Consider the following 19,237-nt stretch of genomic DNA (forward strand, 5'->3'; position numbering starts at 1 on the left):
AATGAAGATGTGGTACACTTATACAATGGAATATTACTCAGCCATCAAAAAGAATGAAATAATGCCATTTGCAGCAACATGGGTGGACCCGGAGATTATTATACTAAGTGATATGCAGCTCTTTTTAACAAATGATACAAATGAACTTATTTACAAAGCAGAAACAGATTCACAGACTTAAAGAATGAACTTACGGTTACCGGGGGAAAGAGTTAAAAAAAAAAAAAAGAGTCTGGTTATTGACTTTCTCTAAGGTAACTAAGCAAATGGACTCATGGTTGGCAGAGAGGCTATAATTCAGAAGACAACCAGTTCTCTCCTTTTAGAAAGCAGCAGGACTGTAACTCACTGGGAGGGAATACAGTGTGCTGGTTATGTGTATTTTCTCTGGAGCGGACCCCATGGTCTTATCATAATACATCATTTACTAGATGTATCTCCTGGAACATGCTACCTAACCTCTTCCAGCTTTGGTCTCCTACACTGAAAAAGGAAGCTAGCAGTGGATCAGCCCTATTATACAAATGAAGGACTTAAGTTATCACTGGCTTCAGTCCACGGTGTGTGTCACAAAGAGTCAAAGACAACTGAGCGACTGAACTGAACTGAACTCAGCTTCTCTATAACCAGGCCCTTTGGACTCTACCTCCAATTAGTGGACCTCTCCACTTTTCTCGAAATCTGCAACCACCATCCGATGTACAACCATTATCCTCTCAACCTGAATGCTACAATAAACTCAGAGCAATTCTCCCCAATATTTGCTCTTGGCTCCCTCCAATCCATTCTCCATGACTTAGCCAAAGCATTGTTTTTAACATAAATCAGATCCTTCACTTGGCTGCTTAAAATATTTCAAGACTTCCTAATGCACTCAGGATAAAAGTTGAATATACATGGCTTTAGACAGTCTGGCCCATCCCACCCTCAACTAGCATCATTCTTCCTCCACTATCTCTATTTAGCCTTTTAGACCTTCTTTTATCTCTCTTATTAGAGGAAAGAATGATCTATGTTCAGTTCAGTTCAGTTCAGTCGCTCAGTCATGTCCAACTCTTTGCAACCCCATGAATTGCAGCATGCCAGGCCTCCCTGTACATCACAAACTCCCGGAGTTCACTCAGACTCGCATCCATCAAGTCAGTGATGCCATCCAGCCATCTCATCCTCTGTCATCTCCTCCTCCCCCTGCCCCCAATCCCTCCCAGCATCAGAGTCTTTTCCAATGAGTTAACTCTTTGCATGCGGTGGCCAAAGTACTGGAATTTCAGCTTCAGCATTATTCCCTCCAAAGAAATCCCAGGGTTGATCTCCTTCAGAATGGACTGGTTGGATCTCCTTGCAGTCCGAGGGACTTTCAAGAGCCTTCTCTAACACCACAGTTCAAAAGCATCAATTCTTCAGTGCTCAGCTTTCTTCACAGTCCAACTCTCACATCCATACATGACCACTGGAAAAACCATAGCCTTGACTAGACGGACCTTTGCTGGCAGAGGTTGTTGTTGTCTGTGCTTTTGAATATGCTATCTAGGTTGGTCATAACTTTCCTTCCAAGGAGTAAGCATCTTTTAATTTCATGGCTGCAGTCACCATCTGCAGTGATTTTGGAGCCCCCCAAAATAAAGTCTGACACTGTTTCCGCTGTTTCCCCATCTATTTCCCATGAAGTGATGGGACCGGATGCCATGATCTTCGTTTTCTGAGTGTTGAGCTTTAAGCCAACTTTTTCACTCTCCACTTTCACTTTCATCAAGAGGCTTCTGAGTTCCTCTTCACTTTCTGCCATAAGGGTGGTGTCATCTGCCTATCTGAGGTTATTGATATTTCTCCTGGCAATCTTGATTCTAGCTTGTGTTTCTTCCAATCCAGCATTTCTCATGATCTATGTTAATAGACCTATTTACTTCTGCCTCAAGGCCCTTCCTCTGCCTGCCTGGCTCCTCCTTATTTTTAGGTGTCAGCTTACCTATGTCACATTCCAAGAGAGACCTTCCCAGGCCCTTCTATCTGAAATATATCCCCCTATTATTCTATCACACCTTCTATGTCATTTATTATGTCATTAAATATTTATTTTCATTTGTTTAATGTCTGTTTTTCCTACTATACCATAAGGTCTTCAAGAAGAGGGACCATGATAATTTTATCACCATATCCCTAAAATATAGCAAGTGTTCAATAAATATTCTTAATAAATAAATAAAATGGGGTTGTTTATGAAGTAATGGAGTTTCGTGAGAATTAAGTAAAACAATCACCTGAAACTCTTAGCATTGTGGTTAGCAAATAAAAGAGCTCAATCAATTAAGAGTCAGCCATCATTATTGTTGTATTCTTACGTTTGTTATTATTATTATTAAATTACATTCACCTGAACTAATATAATCTTACAGGTCTTCAGCACAATAAGAAAGGAAAAATGATACACTGTCTGTGTATACCGTTTCCACATTATTTCCTATTCTGTCTCTGCTCAAGTTTTCTAATTCCATTCATTTACCTCATTTGAGAAATAATCCTCCTTTTTCCCAGGGTTGAATTCTCCAATTTTCAAAAAAATGTTTTATTGAGGAACAACTGACATACAAAAAGCTGTGCATACTTAATGCAAATAGGTTGATGATTTGAAGATAAGTATACATTGATGAAACCAAAATCACAATCAATACTGTAAATAGTAATATATCATCACATCCAAAAGTTTCCTCCACTCTCTTTTAATTTTTAATTTTTTGTGTGTGATAAGAGCACATAAGATCTGCCCTCTTACATTTTTAAGTATAAATGCAATGTTCTTAACTCTAGGCTCTATGCTATGCAGTAGATCTCTGGGACTCATTCCTCTTGCATAACTGAGCCTTTGTATCTTTTAACCAACACCTTCCCTATTCCACCTTCTCTACTCCCCTCTTCCTATACCTTGGTAACCACCATTCTACTGTCTTCTTCTATAAGTTTAACTGTTTTATATTACTCATATCAATAGGGTTGTATACTTTGTTTTCCCACATCTAGATTATTTCACTTAGCATAGTGTCCATTAGGTTCATCCATGAATTTCATGTCCTTTGTATATATATACTCAGAAGTGAAATGGCTGGATCATGTTGTAGTTCTATTTTTCAATTTTGAGGAAACTCTATACGATTTTCCACAGTGGCTGTACCAATTTATACTCCCACCAGCAGTGTACAAGAGTTCCCTTTTCTCCACATCCTCCTCACCAACACTTATCTTTTGATTTTTTTCATCAAAGTATGGTTGATTTACAATGTTGTGTTAGTTTCAGGTATACAGCAAACTGATTCAGATACAGATACATAGATATTCTTTTTCAGATTCTTTTTCATTTAGGTTATTACAAGATATTGAATGTTGAACTATACCAGTTCCTGTGCTGTACAATAGTCCTTGTTGTTTGATTTTTTAAAATAATTGTCACCCTAATAGGTATAAAGTGATGTCTCATTGTGGTTTTGATTTGCATTTTCCTGATGATTAGTGATGTTGAGCATCTTTTCATATACCTGTTACCATTTGCATGGAATATCTTTTACTAACCCTTTACTTTTCAGCTTATGGCTATCCAGTGAGTCTCTTGTAGAATGAATATAGTTTGATCTTTTTATTGTATCCATTCAAGCACCTTTAAGACTTTTGATTGAAAAGTTTAGTCCACTTACATTTAAATTAATAAGTAATTATTGATACGTAAGGACTTACTACTGTCATTTGTTAATATTTTTTATTTTGCTGTTTTTATTCTTCTTTTCTCTCTTTGAAAGTGAAAGTGAAGTCGCTTAGTCGTGTCCGGCTCTTTTTGACCCCATGGACTGTAACCTGGCTCCTCTGTCCATGGGATTTTCCAGGCAATAGTACTGGATGGGATTGCCATTTCCTTCTCCAGAGGATCTTCCCGACCCAGAGATCTAACCCAGGTCTCATGCATTGTAGATAGATGCTTTACCGTCTGAGCCACCAGGGAAGTCCTCTTTATGATTTGATAATTCTTTGTGTTTATATGATTTGACTTCTTTCTCTTTTTCTTTTGTGTATCTGCTTTAGGTGTTTTTTTGTGGTTACCCTGAGGCCTATATATAGCATCTCATAATAGTGTATTTTAAGCTAATAATAGTTTAAATTTAGTTGCATGCAAAACTCTCCATAGAAGAGTTGCATTCAAAAATTTCTAATTACATAGTTTGCTATTGATGTCATAATGCATATTTTAAAAATTGTGTATCCATTAATAGATTTTTATATTTACGGTTAATACCTTTATCTTTTAACTTTTACTAGAGTTTTTATTTTATTTTATTTTTTTAACTTTACAGTATTGTATTGGTTTTGCTATATATCAAAATGAATCCGCCACAGGTATACATGTGTTCCCCATCCTGAACCCTCTTCCCTCCTCCCTCCCCATACCATCCCTCTAGGTGGTCCCAGTGCACCAGCCCCAAGCATCCAGTATCGTGCATCTAACCTGGACTGGCAACTCGTTTCATATATGATATTATACATGTTTCAAGGTCATTCTCCCAAATCATCCCACCCTCTCCCTCTCCCACAGAGTCCAAAAGACTGTTCTATACAACAATGTCTCTTTTGCTGTCTCGTATACAGGGTTATTGTTACCATCTTTCTAAATTCCATATATATGCGTTAGTATACAGTATTGGTGTTTTTCTTTCTGGCTTACTTCACTCTGTATAATAGGCTTCAGTTTCATCCACCTCATTAGAACTGATTCAAATGTATTCTTTTTAATGGCTGAGTAATACTCCATTGTGTATATGTACCACTGCTTTCTTATCCATTCATCTGCTGATGGGCATCTAGGTTGCTTCCATGTCCTGGCTATTATAAACAGTGCTGTGATGAACATTGGGGTACACGTCTCTCTTTCAATTCTGGTTTCCTCAGTGTGTATGCCCAGCAGTGGGATTGCTGGATCATAAGGCAGTTCTATTTCCAGTTTTTTAAGGAATCTTCACACTGTTCTCCATAGTGGCTGTACTAGTTTGCATTCCCACCAACAGTGTAAGAGAGTTCCCTTTTCTCCACACCCTCTCCAGCATTTATTGCTTGTAGACTTTTGGATCACAGCCATTCTGACTGGCATGAAATGGTACCTCATAGTGGTTTTGATTTGCATTTCTCTGATAATGAGTGATGTTGAGCATCTTTTCATGTGTTTGTTAGCCATCTGTATGTCTTCTTTGGAGGAATGTCTATTTAGTTCTTTGGCCCATTTTTTGATTGGGTCATTTATTTTTCTGGAATTGAGCTGTAGGAGTTGCTTGTATATTTTTGAGATTAGTTGTTTGTCAGTTGCTTCATTTGCTATTATTTTCTCCCATCCTGAAGGCTGTCTTTTCACCTTGCTTATAATTTCCTTTGTTGTGCAGAAGCTTTTAAGTTTAATTAGGTCCCATTTGTTTATTTTTGCTTTTATTTCCAATATTCTGGGAGGTGGGTCATAGAGGATCCTGCTGTGATGTATGTCAGAGAGTGTTTTGCCTATGTTCTCTTCTAGGAGTTTTATAGTTTCTGGTCTTATGTTTAGATCTTTAATCCATTTTGAGTTTATTTTTGTGTATGGTGTTAGAAAGTGTTCTAGTTTCATTCTTTTACAAGTGGTTGACCAGTTTTCCCAGCACCACCTGTTTAAGAAAAGCTAATACCTATCCTACTCAAACTCTTCCAGAAAATTGCAGAGGAAGGTAAACTTCCAAACTCATTCTATGAGGCCACCATCACCCTAATACCAAAACCTGACAAAGACCCCGCAAAAAAAGAAAACTACAGGCCAATATCACTGATGAACATAGATGCAAAAATCCTTAACAAAATTCTAGCAATCAGAATCCAACAACACATTAAAAAGATCATACACCATGACCAAGTGGGCTTTATCCCAGGGATGCAAGGATTCTTCAATATCCACAAATCAATCAATGTAATACGCCACATCAACAAATTGAAAAATAAAAACCATATGATTATCTCAATAGATGCAGAGAAAGCCTTTGACAAAATTCAACATCCATTTATGATAAAAACTCTCCAGAAAGCAGGAATAGAAGGAACATACCTCAACATAATAAAAGCTATATATGACAAACCCACAGCAAACATTATCCTCAATGGTGAAAAATTGAAAGCATTTCCTCTAAAGTCAGGAACAAGACAAGGCTGCCCACTTTCACCATTACTATTCAACATAGTTTTAGAAGTTTTGGCCACAGCAATCAGAGCAGAAAAAGAGATAAAAGGAATCCAAATTGGAAAAGAAGAAGTAAAACTCTCACTGTTTGCAGATGACATGATCCTTTACATAGAAAACCCTAAAGACTCCACCAGAAAATTGCTAGAACTAATCAATGAATATAGTAAAGTTGCAGGATATAAAATCAACACACAGAAATCCCTTGCATTCCTATACACTAATAATGAGAAAACAGAAAAAGAAATTAAGGAAACAATTCCATTCACCATTGCAACGAAAAGAATAAAATACTTAGGAATATATCTACCTAAAGAAACAAAAGACCTATATATAGAAAACTATAAAACACTGGTGAAAGAAATCAAAGAGGACACTAATAGATGAAGAAATATACCATGTTCATGGATTGGAAGAATCAATATAGTGAAAATGAGTATACTACCCAAAGCAATTTATAGATTCAATGCAATCCCTATCAAGCTGCCAATGGTATTTTTCATGGAGCTAGAACAAATAATTTCACAATTTGTATGGAAATACAAAAAATCTCAAATATACTAGAGTTTAAAATGACTTATGTGGCACTATTACAATACTACATTATTCTTCCTTGAGTTACAATGGGATTGTTTCCCCAAAAGCCCAGTTGAAGTTGAAAATGTCATAAACCAAAAGGCATTTAATAAATCTGCTGCTGCTACTGCTGCTAAGTCGCTTCAGTCATGTCCGACTCTGTGCAACCCCATAGATGGCAGCCCACCAGGCTCCCTCATCCCTGGGATTCTCCAGGCAAGAACACTGGAGTGGGTTGCCATTTCCTTCTCCAATGCATGAAAGTGAAAAGTGAAAGTGAAGTCACTCAGCCTTACCTTAAACTGCTCAGGATATTCACGTTAACCTACAGATGGGCAAAATCATCTAACACAAAGCCTATTTTATAATAAAGTATTGATGAATTCTCATGTAAGTTATTAAATACTGTACTGAAATAACTAAATGGATATATGGGTATGGAATGGTTATAAATGTATCAGTTATTTGCCTTCATGATCATGTGGCTGACTGGGAGCTGTGACTCACTGCCCTTCCCAGCATCACAAGAGAGTATCATATCACACATTCATAGTTGGGAAAAGATCAAAATTCAAAGTATGGATTCTACTGAATGCATAACACTTTCACACGATTGTAAAATCAAAAAATTGTAAGTTGAACCATTAGGGATTGCCTGTGCTTACCTTTATCAACAAGATCTGTACTTTCATTTGCTTTGGTGTTGCTGTTTAGCACCCTTTCATTTCAATATGAAGAATTTCCCTTAGCATTTCTTGTAAGGCAGGTCTCCCTCAGTTTTTATTTGTCTGAGAAAGTCTTTCTATTTCATTTCTAAAAGATAGTTTTGCCAGGTATAAAATATTTTTGTTGGCAGTTGTCTTCTTTCAGCACTTTGAATATATTATTCCACTCCCTCCTGGACTGCAAGGCTTCTGCTGAGAAACCTTTGACAGTTTTATGTGGGAATTTACTTGTATTTGACAAGTCATTTTTCTTTTGAGGCTTTCAAAATTCTATTTTTGACTTTTGGCCATTTAATTACAATGTGTCTTAGTGTAGACATTTTGGGACTCAACCTATTTCTATTGCTTTAACCTTCATGAATCTGGATATCCATTTTTCCCCAGATTTGGGAAGTTTTCAGCTATTATTTCTTTAAATAAGCTTCTGCCACCTTTCTCATTCTCGGGGTTTATGTTCCACTGGGGTGCTAGAACCACTCAGCTGGACTCTGGAGTACTCATAAAGGTATCTTTGTCCATGAAAGGTTGTTAAATTGGTGTTTCTGTCGTAGGACATGGACTAGAATCTCTTATTCTACCATCTAATTGAAGTCATTCTAATATATCTTTTTAAAGTGTATCTTTCTCTGATCATAAAATAACAAATATATGCACATTGTAAATAACTCAAACATTTCACAAGCAAAAATTGCCTACAATCTCTAAGATAACCACTATTAATGATTCCATATTTTTAATTTTTTTGTTTATTTGGCTGCGCTGAGTCTTAGTGGTGGCACAGAGGATCTTCAACCTTCATCAGAACATGTGGATTCTTTTAGTTAAAGCACACAGAATCTTTAGTTGTGGCATATAGGATCTCTTAGCTGTGGCATGCCAGATCTTTTTTATAGTTGCAGCATGTGAATTCTTAGTTGTGAGATGCAAACTCTTCATTGTGACATGAGGGATACAGTTCCCCAACCAGGAATCAAACCCAGACCCCTTGTATTGGGAGCATGGCATCTTAGCCACTGGACCACCAAGGAAGTTCTGTGATTCCATATTAAAAGAGCTTTTTTCCCAGAATGGAATTTTTTTAGAACTTGCTTTTTTTTCCTTTTCTTTTCTTTTTTTTTTTGCTTAAGAGTATTTCTTAAACAAAATTTAAATGTCAAAACATGTAGCTCTATGACATTTTTTTTTGCTTTTGATTAAGTTTTTACCTACAGATAGTTAAAATTCAAATAGAGCTTTAAAATGCATGTAGCAATTAATTACACCTCCAGTTGTTGTTAGTGGGGGCTTCTTATTGCAGTGGTTTCTCTGGTTGCAGATCATGGGCTCAAGGTGCACATTCAGTAGTTGTGGTGCATGGGCTCAGTAGTTGCAGCTCACAGGCTGAGTTGTCCAATGAATGTGAGATCTTCCTGGACCAGGGATCAAACCCCTGTCCCCTGTATTGGCAGGTATATTCTTTACCACTGAGCCACCAGGGAAACCCTGTTTGGTGGATTTGAAGCCAATCAGATTCTTCTGAAATTTAAAAATTTATTTAAACAGCCCAGGACTGTTGGAGAGAGCCCATGTGCTGGAGACTATGTAAGGGAGATCAGCTCTCAAGACCTCAAGATTTAATGGGAAGGAGTGGGAGAGTTGAATAAGGAAGAACTGAAATAATAATGGGAACAGTAAATGAGCAAAACAAAATTCACCAAAGTTAAATTAATCTCAAATACTGACTATTAATTAGGGCTTTCCTGGTGACTCAGATGGTTAAGAATCTGTCTGCAATCCGGAAGACCCAGGTTCAATCCCTGGGTCAGAATAATCCCCTGGAGAAGGAAATGGCAACCAACTCCAGTATTCGTGCCTGGAGAATTCCATGGAAAGAGGAAGCTGGCAGGCTCTAGTCCATGGGGTCACAAAGAGTCCAACATGACTGAATGACTAAAACACACATTGGCTACTAATTATATTATCAGTCAGCAGAACAGGATTGAGAAATTTGTTCAGGAAGAAGGAAGGGCTTCATTCAGTAATAGAGTCATGGAGGAATCAAAGAATAAAGAAGAGTTATGTCTATGCCCATGCAAGATGGCCTAAAGTTTGGGGAAAATTTCTTTGGGTAGAGAGTGCCTTTTTCTCAAGGAGATCAAGAAAAAAAATAAGATTTCCAAGGTCTTTCAAAGGAGAAAAAATCAGAATAATGTGGAAGTCAGGGCAGGTAGAGAAACATCTCCAACATCTAGGATGCCCCAAAAACAGCAAAAACAATTAGAAATCATGGCATGGAAGGGACTGCTAAATCATCAAGAGTAGGAAATCTACCAGAATGCACCTTAAGTCTGGATAGCACTGGGGAATCACTACTAAAACAAGAACTAGGAATGTGTCTATGAATACCTAAGAGGCAAATAAGAAAAGAGCTTATAAGAAAAACAGCTTACGTTTCAGTATAGACCAGGAAATAAAAGATAGACTTCTTGATTCTTATATTTCCTTGAACCTTTTAAACTTCCTCCACATGTATTACCAATGACACACTCTTTTCCTTTGGAATCTATAACACCAGATTCCCCTAGCCTTCCTCCTTTCTTATTAGCTGCTTCTCAGTCTCTTTCTGAACCCCCTTCACCTATGCAGGACCAGTAAGGACTGGAGCTAAGGCTCAGACATGGGACCCTTTTACTTCTCCACCTACATGTTCTTCTTATATGATGTCAGTCATTCTCATTGCCTTAATACCATTTATAAGCTAATGGTTCCCAAATTTATATCTTAACCCTAACCTCTGACCTTACCTCACAGACTGTCTCTTTGGAATCTCAACTCTACCCCTAATTCACATATCAAACTTAGGATGTCAAAAAGGAGGGGTAAAAAAATCTCTAGATTTAAAATCTCTGGATTTCCCTCTCCAAGCCTTTCCTTATGCTACTGTTTCTCATAAGAGTAAATGGCACCACTGCTATGGGACATTCTCAGTCAGAGCTCTCTCTAGGCCTGAAGACCACCCAACACTCACCATGTAATTAATTACCGTTTTCTTTCTTGCGGGAGACAAAAGGAATTAACCAACTGTAACTAATCTACTATTCTGTAGGCAAACCCATGAAGATCTGCATGCTCAATTCCCAAAAGATAAATTTTGTAATCAGGGAAGAAAACATGCAATGCCTACAAAATTTCTACCAAAATTTTTTTTCTTTGTCCAGAAAGTAAGCTTCTTCCTTAATAAAATGGAGGGAAATGCATCACCATTAAACTGCTTTGACTGAGGTAAGACAATTGTGACTGACTGTTCTGGAAAGGTAATAAAAAGGAAGAAAAGTCCTTTTCCCTTTTAAGCAGACCCCAGTCACACCAACTGGCAATTCCAAACCTTTGGCATGGCCTCCAAGACCCCTACTACCTTGTCACCCCTTCTTTCACAGCATCCCAATCACACTGGTCTTCATTCAGCTCCTAGAATTCTCCAAACTCTCTTGCTTCTGTGGCTTAACATAAAGAGTTCCCTCTGAAATACCTTCTACACACATACACACAAACACACACAGCAGGTTAGCTAATTCTTATTTAGTCTTCCAGATCTAGCTTCTACATAATTTCTCCGGAGAAGTCTTCTTTGACATATTCATCCTCATACCCAGTTAAGTCAGCTGTCTGTTATATAATCTCATAGCTTCCTGTATTTCCCCAATTATTTATAAAGCTTATAATTTTATAAGATTTTATGTAATTTTATGATTGATATATCCATATATCTAGACATATATCTCCACTGGAATTGAAATTCCAAGAAGGTAGAAAATTCTCCAGAACCTCACATGGTATCTCAGGTACTGTAAGAGAAACCTAATAGCCTTCTTGTGAATTTGAGAAACTAAAAGAGTTGGAAAAGCTACACAGTCTTTTCCTCATTCCTATCTTTTGGGTATTGCCCATCCTTCTACTTCCCTCAGGGCCAACAGATAAAGATGGAGGAGAAAATAACCCGGAATCAATCAATGAGTGCTTTAGAAAAAGTGGCCCAGGACGCCATGAAGTATTGTAGAGGTGGGGAGTGACCAGTATGAATTAAGAAAGGACTAAACTATTCCTTGGCATACTTTCTTACATTCTAAACCAGAAATCACAAACTAAGAATTCCCTGGCACTTCAGTGGTTAGGAGTTTTGCTATCATTGCCAAGGGCCCAGGTTCAATCCCTGGTTGGGGAGCTAAGATCCTGCAAACTGTGCAGCAACAAATAAAAAAAACAATCACAAACTGGAAGCTGGAGACCAGGATTCTATCTACAGGTATTTGGCCCCCACAGTGCTTTTTAAAAAATTAATAACATGAAAATAAAATTTATAAGGAAATGCAAAAACAGAATAGTAACATGAGAAATTGGAACAATTCACTTAAAGATCCTGGTTTGTTTTTGTTTTTGTTTTCCAGATATCTGACCACAGTGGAACCACATTTCTACAGAGAAACAATTATCTGGTGCTGAGTAGCACTGGGGAGTAACATTAATCCTATTCTAAATGGGACTTGCACTCTACACTTCATCCCTGGCCTGACCTGCCTATTTCTTTCATTTATTATATCTGCCTGGTAAATGTTTTTCAACTCCTGGACTAAACCATGAAGCTTTGCCCCATATCATGTTGGTAAAAAGGGGCAAATTAGCCACACCCAAAATAACAATGCTTGATCTTCCTTACCCACTCCCCAATTCACCCTCAAAACAATGCTTGGACCCTGTGTGGCTTTAGAATATTTACCTGAAGTTTTTAGTAAAGAACAGCCCAACCTCTCCCTCAGGGTCCAGTGTATGAGAAGACTGCTGCAGATGGATGTGGGACAGAGAGAAGGGAACCCTGTTCCAGAGTCACTAGACAGACATTTCATCCTGAATTTCAAGGTGACGACAATGGATTGAGATGTGACTTTTCAACTAGAGAGGAAGTGAGTATGACCCCTGACTTTCCTCTTCCCGGAGATGGGCTATAGATATTTCCTGTGTGAAAGAAGGAGAGGAACAAAATCACTGCTCTTTTACTATCAGAGCTCCAGAATGAATGGCATATGTCCAAAGCTTTCATTTCCTCACATCTAGCCTTACCACTCTTCTGAAGCTGCGATCATAAAAGGTGCCAATGTCTAGACACAGAGGTCTTTACTCTGTATTCTGGTGCTCGCTGCAGCATTTGACCTTACAGAATCCTCTTCACCCTTAAGTTTTCCCCTTTCAGCTCTCATTACGTTGCACCATCCTAGTTTTCTTTTCCATCCTTCTGGCTCTTGCTTACCTCTCCTTAACTTGGCTTCTCTTACAATTCCTGTTCCATAAACAGACTTGTCTCCCTAGACTCTGTTGATTGGATATCTCTTGAATGTCCCATAATCACCTTAAATTCTACTTTTCTTTCTCCCTTTATTCATTTCTATAGGCTAACTATAATTAATGCTTATAGTGACCCAAGGAAAGGAGAGCGTCTCTATTAAAGCCCTTCTTGGGGTCTGATAACAATCCAAATCACAGGGTGAATTCACAACAATTGAAAACAAAGGGAAAAGAAACTTTAACATTAAACTTCTTAGAACAGATATTTTCAAGGGAGGAAAGGCACAGGAAAAGAGCCTATTTACTATAGTGGACAGGATATGTAGTTTGAAAAAGCATAGTAAAAATTATAATTCTATAATTAGAAAACAAAAAGTACCATTTCAATAACTAATACTACAAATAAAATTTTTTACTGAATAGCTGTTACTATTTATTTATTCAATAAACATTGAACTACTCACTCTGTGCCAGGTGCTAAGTATGGATCTTTAACAAGATAAACACAGCCTTGGTCCTCAGGAATCATGGGAATAAAAGACAATAAACAAATAAAAGATAATAAATATATATAGATCCAAATAGGTAAACAAAAATAAACATGTTATTACATGTGATAAGTGTATTGTGATAAGTGATAAATGTGATAATCACTTATCACTGTGATAAGTGATTGAAGGAGGCCTTCAGAGATATTGACAGCATCTTTGAACATGCCAACCTCCTACACCTCAGGGTCTTTACAATTGCTGCTCTCTCTTTGTGGAGATCTCTCTCCCGAGGTCCTTGTCTAGCTACCTTCTTCTCATCATTCATATCTACACTAAAACCTCATCTTCTCAAAAATCAGGCTTTCCTTGATTTTCCTACCTAAAATTGCTCCCAGCCTCCCCACCATTTATTCTGTTCTATTATCCTTTATTTTCTCATGACACTATCACTATTCAAAAATACACTGTGTATTTCCATACAGATTTACTTTTCTTTTCCATACAGGTTTCTTGTTTGACTCCCCCCACCATTCTCACGATCAATGAAAATATGGATTTTGTCCCTTTTCTTCACTGTATTCCTACCACTGAATAGTAACTGATGCAAAATAGGTACTCTATGTATTTGATAAATCAATGAAGGAACAATTAGAGAATAATAGGGAAAAGCCTACCTAGATAGGGTGATCAAGCAAGGCTTCTTGAAGTAGTAACTTTTTCATTTTTGTTTTTTAATTTACAAGTATCAAAATGCAATGAAAACTTCTTATCTGATGTATATAAACACACACAAAAAAAATAGAAAAATTCTCTTCCTCTTTGAGAAGCCCCATACCCCATACCTGATATGTCAGGGTGATGAGTAGACATTCAACATCCTTTCCATCTTCCTTACAAGTGCATTCCTGTGCTATAGAAAATAGAACATTTGATAACTATATTTTCTATATTTCCATGAGATTAGGGTAATGCCTTTTTCTTCACCAAATTTTTGATATACAGATATGACCTTGAAGAAGTCAAAAAGTTGGATTTAATCAGTGTTGACAATTCAGAAATAGAATTCAGTAGAGAAATGAAATTCACAGAAATTCATAACTTGACTATATTTGGGACATGAGAAAGAGGAATTGAATTATGGTGAGTCATCTTAGTGACTGAGATTCAAAGATGAAGAAAAGTTTAAAGAAGAAGATAATTAATTCAGTCTTGAATGAATTTAAGGTATCTGAAGCATGTGTGTATGCTCAGTCTCTCAGTCATGTCCAATTCTTTGTGATCCCATGAACTGTATTCCACCAGGCTCTTCTGTCCATGGAATTTTTCAGGTAAGAATACTAGAGTGGGTTGCCATTTATTACTCCCAGTTATCTTCCTGACCCAGTGATCGAACTTGTGTCTCTTTGTTTCCGGCATTAGCAGGTAGATTCTTTACCACTGCATCACCTGGAAAACCCATCCTAATGCTATTCAGTGGGCAATCAGAAATACAGGTCTAAAGCAAAGGAGCATAGCTGTGGCTGGAGCTACAGATTTAAGAGCCACATGCATTTGTGTTACAGCTAAAGCCATGAGATTGGTGAGATCACTCGGAGTGTGCATATAGTGAGGAGAGAAAAGAACATATAGGGAGCCAGGAATAACACCACTGAGAAGGAGAATCTAAGAGATGACAAAAAGTAGAATTGACAGGTAGGAGAACTAAGTGATCTCAAGGTCATACAGTTTAAAGAAAAGAGAAGTTGAAGAAAGTGGAAGTATGAAAAATTCTGCAGAAAACTTAAGACAAAATTTTTTTGTAAGTAGGATGTCATGCATGACCACAAGATGAGCAATTTTAGCTTCTAACCTTGTGTTTTAAGACTATAACACCACTGCTTTGTTACAGTCATCTGCTATCCTCAAGTCACTGCCCCCCATTTCCTGAAAAGTTTAGCTTCTAGCTAGCTCATATCCTTCAACACTACTACTGTCATAATTCTATCCATGCATTAACCTAGTTTTTCAGATTCTTGACCTCCTCTCCTCCTCTCCTCTTGAACATCCTAGTATATTCCTCTTTCTAGCTCCTCCTTACCACTCCTTGACTTGGTTTCTCTTCTGATTCTTGTACCATCATAGACTTGTCCCCCTAGGTTTCACTGACTGGTTACTTCCTATAGCTATGCACTAGTACCAAAAGTTACAGTTCTTCTATAATTTAATTCCAAGCACTCCACTCTCTCTAACCACCACCTTTCTCTTTTCCATTTCACTCACTATTTTTCCCCAATACCAATAATCCTTTAAGCTCCATCCTCTGATCTATGGTCCATTAACCTAACCACTATTCATGATCCATCATCTCTCTTATGTTATCACTTTTCCCCTTACCTAGTTTAAATTCTGTTTGGTTATCATCCCACTCCCTCCCTTACACCCTCAACTGCCTTGTTCCATTTGGGGTTGTACTTGTCTAACAAAAAAAAATCAAAAAATCAATACTGATTAAATCCAGTTATTGGGCTCTTTGGTGCTTGAATTTGCACATCTAAAGGTAGATGGAGAAAGGCATACAACTATGCCATGACTAGTCTCTCTTACATGTATGATCCCTGACTTCAACATGTGCATTCAACTCAGTCATGTCTGACTCTTTGCGACTCCATGGAATGTAGCCCACCAGGCTCCTCTGTCCCTGGGGATTCTACAGGCAAAGGATACTAGAGTGGGTAGCCTATCCCTTCTCCAGGGGATCCTCCCGACCCAGGAATTGAACCAGGGTTTCCTGCATTGCAAGCAGATTCTTTACCAGCTGAGCTACCAGGGAGGCCCATGCTGCCAGGCAATTGTATTTTATTTCCCCAGTGTGTTCTCTCATTCTCCTAAACAACTAGAAGATAAAGGCAGGGAAGAAATAAGGGGCGCCACTTTTTCAATTCTTCTTCACTCATCCTCTCACTCTCATTTCCCTTACTGAGAAAAATAGAAAGCAGAAGAGTATTTCCATTTGCTACCATTGTAAGTATCTACTTACCTATGTCTGTACCCTACTCTGTCTTCTCTCCTGTTACTATAGACAAATTTCACTGTGTCGGGAAAAGGATTGTTCTTTTCCTTATGCACCAGAACCCATCTCCTCTCACCTACTCAAGGACATTGCTCCAGCAATTCTCCCAATTCTCTTTCTGCTCTGACAAATTCCCTTCCTACCAGATCTTCCCTAACAGATTACAAACACAAACAAAAGAAAACTCTCTTGATCCTACTTCCCTCTCCAGCTACTGCTTCTTTTTTTCAGTGAAATCTCTCTTTTTATTAACCCATTGAAATACTCTGTTCTCAATGTAATTGACCTATTAGCCACATTTGATGATCAGTCCCTCCTTTCTTCTTGAAACATTTCTTCAATCATCTTCCAGGGTATCAAACTCTCTTGATTTTGTCTCCATTTTCTGGCTACTCCTTTGTTTCTTTTGCTAGTTTTCTTGTCTTCCTTGCCTTTTAACAGTAGATTACTCCAAAGCTCAGTTCTTAGAATATTTACCTTTTCTATTTATTCTCATTCCAGTGATGATCTCATCTACTGTCATAAGTTTAAATGTTATTTATGGAAGATAATTGCCAAATTAATATCTCTAATCCATTTAAGCACTAAACTCCATCCTTTATCCAGATGCCTCAAGACTTCTACACTTGAATGTCTCATAGGTATCTCATATATAACTGGTTCCCACAACCTTCTTTTCCTACAAAGTTCCCCACTTCAGTAAGTTGTGACCCCATCCTTCCAGTTACTTGAGACAATAATCTTTGAATACTCCTATGATCTCAGACTCCACATCCAGTCTGTCATCATATGCTATTGGTTCTCCCTTTAAAATAGATCCATAATCAGCTCCTTCACTGCTATTACCCTGGTCCAGATCACCAACATGTGTCATCTAAGTTACTGCAGTAGCCTATAATAACCCAGCTTCATATCTTGCTCTTTCAGTCTATTCTCATCACAGAATGATCCTTTTGAAAACATCAGACAGAACACATCACTCCTCTGCTAAAATCTCTCCACTGACTTTTCATCTCACTCTGAGCAGAAGTTTGGGTCATTAAAATGATCTATAATAAGACCTTACATGACATGACCTTCTCCCATCCATTACTTCTCTGACCTCATTTTCCATTAATTTCCCCCTCACTCTCAGTCATTCTTTGAACATGCCAAGTACACTCCCATCTCAGGGCCTTTATACCTGCTATTTCCACACTCTAGAATGATAGTCTTCCAGATGTAAGGTTCACTCCCTCATCTCCTTCTGGTCTTTGCTCAATTGTCATTTTCTTTGGTCTGAACAAAAGAGAATGGTTGAAGCTGGAAATATAGATTTCGGAACAATTTGAATCTGGGTGACAGCTGAAGTTATAATATTGGTAAGGTCACCCAAGGAGTGTGTATATATGTATGAAAAGGAAAGACATGAAAAAAAAAAGATGATTACCTACACAGAGCCCTAGGTAATGTGGTTAAGGAAGAGACTCCCACCTGAAGAAGAAAAAGGAATCAAAAGAGAGTTTAGAAAAACCAGAAAATCCTAGTGTTGCAAAAATTCAAGGAAAGGGAATTATTTTAAGAAATAGGATATATGTAAATTCTGCAGTAAACTTATATAATATATGAGTTTGATAAGTAGGAAGTTATAAGGAACCTTAGCAAAGACAGCCTCACTGGCATGGTTTGTTGAAGCTGGTAAACAATGAATTGAGAAAATGGCTGGAAGATATGGAAGTAGAGACTTAAATTGGAAATTACTATTTTGAGAAGCTTAGTTCAGTAGAGAAAGAAGATTTAGATGTTAAATGGGAGTGAATGCTGGTAAATGAGAAGGAAGGATTTTGTTCTCATCACTCAGCTCTGTTTGCTCCTGTTTGACTTCATTCTCTCCCAAATCTCTCCAAGTACGCATGGCAGGACAACCTCCAGAAGCTCGACTTTTATTTATTCTTTACATCTCATGACCTCACAGGCTGACCCTGATCATTGCTCTCATTGTGTACATATCAATCCCTAACAAGGATTGCCCAGACAGCCTGGGTCAGGGGCACGCATCTATGATAAGGATGGCTAGAGCACATGAAACATGTGATCAGCAGCCCTACCAATACCATGTAGAAGGAAAGAAAAGGAGTTTCCAAAAGATATGGGTATTCAACATACAGAAAATCATAGTGATGCTAGAGAGAAGACAAATTGAGGGGGAAAAAAGAGTGGGTCATTGGACTAGAGATACTGATGAGGCTTGTAATTTGTGCAGAGAAATGACACAAAAGTTAGCAAAATTAAAAGCTGTCAAAAGGTAGGATATAGAGGTTTAATATTCCAGACAGGTAGAACCATTCTAGATGGCATTTGGCAAGATCTAGTTTGTGGATATAGAAGAGGGTGATAAAAATGAAGATCTGGGACTTCCCAGTGGTCCAGTGGCTAAGAATTGGCCTTCCAATGCAGGGGACGTGGGTTTGATCCCTGGCTGGGGAACTAAAATCCCACATGCTGTTGAGCAACCAAACCTGCATGCTGCAACCAAGACCTGATGCAGTCTAAATAAATAAATAAAGTTTTAAAAATGAAGATCTGAGTCAAGAAGATTAAAATACTAGGTTAAGATTATTAGTGATAGATTTAAGGCCTTAAACTAGTAAGACAGTAAACTTAGGAAAACCACTTGTGGTACCTGAATTAGTTATCTAACAAAAATCTGTGAGCACGCATTAAAACATGTAAAGCACACAAGGAAACAATTCATTATAATTTAAAGTCTGCATATAAAAAAAGGAAAGTTAAAATTAGAGCCCTCAAGCACAGAAAATAGTAGGTTGACAAAAACTAATGATTAATGCTTAAAATTATTAAAGACATAAAG

Source organism: Bos indicus x Bos taurus, chromosome 3 (assembly GCF_003369695.1).
Source record: "Bos indicus x Bos taurus breed Angus x Brahman F1 hybrid chromosome 3, Bos_hybrid_MaternalHap_v2.0, whole genome shotgun sequence".
Lineage (NCBI taxonomy): Eukaryota > Metazoa > Chordata > Mammalia > Artiodactyla > Bovidae > Bos > Bos indicus x Bos taurus.